Source organism: Saccoglossus kowalevskii, chromosome 3 (assembly GCF_978046115.1).
Source record: "Saccoglossus kowalevskii chromosome 3, keSacKowa6.1, whole genome shotgun sequence".
In the NCBI taxonomy this organism is placed as follows: domain Eukaryota; kingdom Metazoa; phylum Hemichordata; class Enteropneusta; family Harrimaniidae; genus Saccoglossus; species Saccoglossus kowalevskii.
Window position 1 is genome coordinate 37,553,713 of NC_140643.1, and position 6,358 is coordinate 37,560,070.

Here is a 6,358-nt window from a genome sequence, read left to right on the forward strand (position 1 = left end):
TGTCAAAAATACGAACAGATATGTGAATGTGAATGTGCTCGTTTTTCTTGTGACCTTCCGCCATCCCAATACAGAAAATGTTTTGGGCGCCGTGACATTGTAATATTGCTGGTTGGGATGTTTTTTCTCGTTCTCATATTAAGTCAAATGAGAGAGAATTGTCAACTTATGAAACATATATATTGTTTAGTTATAATTATAGAAAAAACTTTCGGGAAATAATCATGTGTACACGAATGTGTGCCAATTCACCATGCATTGTGTCAATTGTCACGTTTCTACGGATCAGGCAATTCAATTCGGCGAATCTGGTAAATAAGTAAAGTCAATAATGGCACAATAGTACGAAACTAATCACAAAGGCATTTATTATGGTTGTAGGCACAAAGAAAGGGAAATGTGCTAATAACAGTGACACAAACAAGATGTCGAACCAACTATAAACCAGAGTGATAAAAATGAGTTTGTTTTCAAAAAGTTTTCAAAGAAATCGACCAGCGTTGGCAGAATTATTTGTATGAACCAATTTGAAGGAAGATGCACAACAAATGAGTGTTTAACGCCATTATGTTTTTTCCCGTTTCGTGCATTTTTGTGTATTCTAATTTTTTGAACAAATGGGCATAATTTCTGTTGGTTAAATATATTACTCTTAATATTTAGAAGAAAAAGTTATTATGCGGTTTTACTTCATATACCCAAGTACGCAACTTAATGACGGGGGGTGGGGTGGGGGTGTGTGGTTGGGGTGGGTGGCTACTTTCATCATGACCTATACTTTGTTCATATAACGGGTTCTTCACGTAACTAGTCCCGATTCTGACTTGGAATTGTTTTACACGTTTGTTTAATGCGAAATACAGCAAATGTGGACTGGAAGTTTGGACAGCGGGCCATTTTATAATGAAAGGTTGTCTTAAACGAGTAAAGAATATGGATTTTAATGGAGACGATGAATTTGATGACGGCAAATTGAGAAAATTGTAAACTGGTCATCTGATACTCTAAACAGGAAAATAACAACACAGAAATCGATCGAGAATGTGTTACTTCCTGCTCAAAAAGAGATAAATCGGTTGGCCCCGATACACTTCCTTGCCACCGTGACCATATCATGAATGAGACGTCGTTTGAGCAACAACGTTTATAGTACCTATTGGTTCTAACTCAAATAATGCCCTCGTTTGGGTAACGTCGGGCATTGTATGTCAATTGTATTTACAAGTTCTAATGAGATTTTGAATAACGGGCATAATCTAAGTTGATTAATGATCAAAATAAATCTTATTAAAATATGATTCTATTTCTTTATATAATATATTTCAGTCTTTTTAGTATTTATCTGTTTTTTTACAGTTTTGTTAAAAAGTTATATCTGTTTCATATAATTATAAGAGAAAAACATTATATTAACGATGGTGATTTACCGTTAGATAAACATATAGGATTTACCACTGTTAGGCCAATCTCATTTTATCATCATTATTATTAATTAGATTAAAAGATAATCACCTGGATATTGTTTAAAAAGTAATGTTGTAAACAGCCGTTCTATTTATATTATGTTAGTTATTTTGAATTCGTCTGATTCACGTAGTTGAATTTCACAAGACATTTTTTGTTACTAGAAAATACAATAGATTATACAATGTTATTGTTACATTAAATTCAATACTGTCGTTGGTGTTTTTTTTTTACTCTTAACGAGTTTCGACACCTATTCCGATGAATAAGTTTTGATACGTTGTAAAACGAGTTGGATGTTTTCATGCAGCAATTTTATTTTACTTTAATTTTTATTAGTTGAATTTAACCGCACGCCATTTTAAAGACCTTGAAATATTTACTACGATTTTTTAGAAGAGGTAGTAGGATACGGTATTTGTGAGAAATGAGGAAATACTACCAGTAGAGTCGTGTTATAAATAGTTGGATAGTAATCATAGTATGTTGTTAGCTTAGCGGGAGTCTTCATACATTAGTAAGAGTCAGTTCACAATCCAAATATACGCATGAGTCAATATAAGAGTCAATACAAATATTTTGTTTTCGTGTAAAATACTTCAAAGTGTTTGTTTTATAATGTTGATCAAAGACGTTGTGATTTCATGAATAACTAATAGGTACAAGAACATAAAATACAGCAAAATTTACAAAATTAAAGCCAAAATTAACATATCACAATCTTTACGATTTTTATAATAAACCAATAGTGCTGTATCTACACTGAAAACATTGTAATTTTTTTAAATAATGACCTGGATGGTAATTTATATTTAACTACTTATAGTAAGACCAGTTCAGTGTAAAATGAATAAACATGTCATTGATAAGCATGGTATTTTTTGCATAATGATAATGATAATAGGGAAAGTCAGAGTGTGCAAACGGCGTGAAAGCAAGAAACTTGTGTATAGTACCAGGCAACTCAATTAGTGGATACCAATGAAAGACACAATTAGTATTAGTAGTGCATATTTCCACCAACTTATAAGGATATATTAAATTTAAAATGTTTAATAAATGGTTAAATAGAATTTGGATGTGTGTATGGTTGTGTATATTGCACTATGAAAATACAAGGAGTGTCGTCAGGCAGAATTCTGAAATTGTCGGACAAAGATATATCGAATTCGTCCCACCTGAGAAAACTAAAATAACCTTCATGCAAAATATGGCCACGATAGTCTGCTGGCCCAAAAACTACAAACTTCGTCATACCTAACAAGGCCCCTCATGCTATTTGTTATTATCCAACTTTACCGGACGGTGTTTTTGCAAAATATTTTTTGTTTAATATGGATGAAAATTCAGTTGGGAAAATCGCCCCGCTCCCATGAGACAACGAGACAACATCATGTGCATGGCGACAGTTCTCGCCAAATATCGTTTCTAAGCCTGTGATGCTGATCATGAGATGAGGAATAATCACAACCACGTCCCTTGTTTAGCACAACCATACAATTACTAATAATTTCAGGGCAGTCTAGGTCATTTTGTTACAGTACCCAAAAAAATCACTTTGGAGTGGTGGAATCCTTCGTGAGCAATGGCCAGCTAGTACAGTGGCAGATCTAGGGGGGGGGGGTTCTTGGGGTCCGGACCCCCCGTTGAAAAATTTATTCAATTTGTTTTTGTATAATGTAAAAAAATCATTAACTTAGTCTGGTGATTTTAAAGTTTGGAACCCCCATAAAAAATCCTGTATCCGCCCCTGTAGTATCTGCAGTTTCTAACATGCGACGGATCTTCATGGGGGAGCTCTATCATATACCAGTCACAATGAGGTGAGGACACCTCAATGATACTACTAGTATGTGTTACCGCGCACCACAGGCAAGTGTTTGCCATTAAAAGTCATTCCCGTAATTTTAGACTCTACATTGAAGGTCTTTATTTCTAAAAAGCTTATTTAATGGAGGCAAAGGTTATTTTCGTTCAACGTAATTGCAATATTTTCGTACAACGTAAATTGAAAAAATAAATTCTGTAATTCTGTAACCACAGGCTAGACGTACAACGTAATCAATTAAATATTTTTTCGTACACCGTAAAAAAGTGTTATTTTTCTCGGTACGTTCAAGAATTTACATCCAAATGGAAAAAGTCGTAAAGAATAATCCAGGGAAATTACATTTTCGAACGGAACTGTAAAACGACTAGATGACACAATTCACTGCAAAATTCAATTTTCACCGTAAACTGTAAAAACGTCTTTTTTCCTTGTAAATTGTAAAAAGCCCTTTTTATTTCCCGTAAAACTGTACCAGCTACCCCCTTATCTCCCTCTTTAAATGTCTTGACTTCCGATTCCTCGACACGCCTGTTCGAATCACGCATCAGAGGGACTGTGCACGCATGCAGTATGTGTTTACTTTGATTTGACGTAGTATTTACCTTGCCGTTTATTCGGTGTTATTTGCTTACTTTACTTTCTATGTCAACACCAACAGTTTTGAACACAGGTCAGCAGGAAGTGTTGTTTGGAGTCTTGCAATACTATAACAAGTGGGTGGGTGTGTATACTACCTCAAAACAAACAAAACACTCAAGACTGTCTTGCTCTGATTGAATATCGACTCACCCGATCTTCAAAATAAGCGAACATTCAATTGAACCCACTCGAGCCTGCTGTTTGCATGTGACTTATTTTCCAACTATCTTGCGTAGACGACATCCCTGCCGCTGGTTAAAGGGTTAAAGGGTGGTGATCGTCGCACCGCGTCCCGATCGACTTGGGACTCATAGCGACGTGCACAACACATATACAATATTTGTGTATATGAAATTCCAATACATGCCGCGCAATGCGGCACGACCACCGACCTTTAGCAGAGTTGGAAAGTCTATAGTAGAAAAAATTAAAGAAAAAAGGCTTGATGGTCACGGTTAATATCTTTCAAAAGTATTGTCAGTTCTTTATGTGGTATGGTAGTATAAAGTGTGAAAAAGTCTAAAGTTTCGATAGCAGAAATACCAGAAACTCTTCTTCGAAAGTTGTTCCACATGTGATTAATACAACTCTCGGATAATATAACCTCAAAGTATTCTTGAATAATTTAAAGCACACATAAATTGGCATGACATGACTGCCGTCGAATGTACACTGACAGCTTTCATTTACTTCATAGCATAGCAACAACAGGAAAGCACGACGACGGAAATGTTGACTGACCTGGCAGTCAAACTACTTCATTGGCGCAATTTAGTTGGAAGCAAGAACACCATAGCAGAAGTGCTATCGAATCGACTATTTGTTTTCTTCTGTTTGTTTTTGTCATGGAATGACAAACCATGCTTTATTGTACTTTTGATCTATGCTCATTTTTAGAATATGACTTCAATAAAGACTATTGTTATTATTTTTCAGACTATGGTCACACGCATGCACAGATTTTATTTTACCAACGGCTACAACCACGACAGAGGCGGCAGCACAAAATTTTGCACAGGGTGGGGGGCGCATTATAACCAAATCAAGTGATTGTCCACATAAATAGATCGACTAACTAACTGTAGTTGTTGTTCAATACCAGACCACATACTGAAAACAATCCTGGCAAGTGGAGACTGTTGATAGGCTGCCCCCAAAAAATTATCTGCGATTCTTCGCGATCGGATATACAACGCTATATTTTGTTTATGACCAGTTGTAACATGTTTCGGCAACTCTGATTGAGTGTATGCTTTAGAGACGCCACCAATCAGGTTCATGGATTTCATCGAGGTAAAATACGTGACCTCTCGGGTGGAATCCCACATGGGTTCGCGGGGAAGTATGTTTACACCGCGCTCGCGAAACCGACGATCGTCGTGTTGTCAATTCTTGAATCTAGAAATGTTCTTAAATATGAACTTTCCTGATAAATTTGATCTAGAACAAATTCAGCATAGACGCCTAAAGTATAATTTTTATATATTGAACGCCATCTTGAACATGATAAATGCTTAATCATTCAGACGTAACCGTTTATTCGGACAGCACCCGGTTTATCAAACAGAGCCCGTTTATTCGGACAGCACCCGGTTCGTTAGAGGCAGTAAAGCCGTAATCAAGTTCGGACGAAGAACACAAATGTGAATTCAATTTGATGAGTAAGTAAACTCATTCAAGCATGTGACCGGATTATCGATTACTTCTCACGACATGTGTCTCAAATTAAATTAAGACACGTGTCATAATATGTTACACATTTAGCTATAATATCTGATTATTTATACTGATTAGAATATATATGACAACTAAAATGACTAATACATATGTAAATTTCGATATTCGACATAGTTAAAAAAATGACTCATGTAACTCAAATTTTTAATGACCCCAAAACATACTATATGCTAATTCGCATAACCTAATATGTAATCTGGTGTCGTTGTAGCAATTCGCTGCTAATCTTGTGCGAAATCGTCATTCTTTTGTTCTGACGTTTAACAATCACTTAAATAATCAGCTAGCTAATCGGGGTGTTCATTTCCCATGACTAATATGAAATTAAGTCATCTCATTATATACACTCGCATTATAAAATTGTAATTATAATGGTTTCTCCATTATCAAACATATTTTTACCGAACGTATTGTAAAGCTTGCTACGTCAGTGATTGCACCGGTCAGTCAGAGATATTCTTAACAAAGAGGGCGCTCGCTCGAGACTTTCACGATCATAAAAAAGCCAGCCACATGTTCTCCAACTTGTCAATGTCAAATGTTTGTACTAATAAAAACAGTTATTATTTTGCATTAGATTGCAACCTTCTTATTTGGTCACGTTTTCAAAATTATTTTCGCTATAATATTTTTTTAAAATGATATACAATACAAATATAAATAACAAAATTAATGGAAATGAAAGTA